Source organism: Apaloderma vittatum, unplaced genomic scaffold (assembly GCF_000703405.1).
Source record: "Apaloderma vittatum isolate BGI_N311 unplaced genomic scaffold, ASM70340v1 scaffold16361, whole genome shotgun sequence".
In the NCBI taxonomy this organism is placed as follows: Eukaryota; Metazoa; Chordata; class Aves; order Trogoniformes; family Trogonidae; genus Apaloderma; species Apaloderma vittatum.
Window position 1 is genome coordinate 1 of NW_009697523.1, and position 486 is coordinate 486.

Genomic DNA, 486 nt, shown 5'->3' on the forward strand with positions numbered 1-486 from the left:
GCTTGTGCTGGTAATTGCTGGGGGCTTGCTCCTTCCTCTGGGGTCATTGAGGGAGGTTATGCAAAGCTTGCTGAAGCAATATATAATAGTGGCTGACATTCAAGCTAGTTACACATCATGTTTGTAGTTTGTTTTTCTATGCCTGGTAAGGAAGTTTTATTCTTGAAAGTTGCTGAGACAATCTCCTCTACAGATTGTGGTCAAGGCCCATCTGCATCAGCATTCTTGATACTGTATCTTTTGACATGAATCACACTTATATTTTTCACAATCACCCATTTCTTTTTTGTACTATTAGTGATTCGTGTTTTGTATGCTAAAGTCTTTACTGCTCAGGCGGGGTTTGAATGTCTCCGGAGCTGGAGACTCCACAACCTCCATGGGCAGCCTGGGCCAGGGCTCTGTCACCTTCACTGCAAAAAAGTTTCTTCTGATATTTTTATGGAACCTCCTGTGCTCCAGCTTGTACCCATTGCCCCTTGTCCT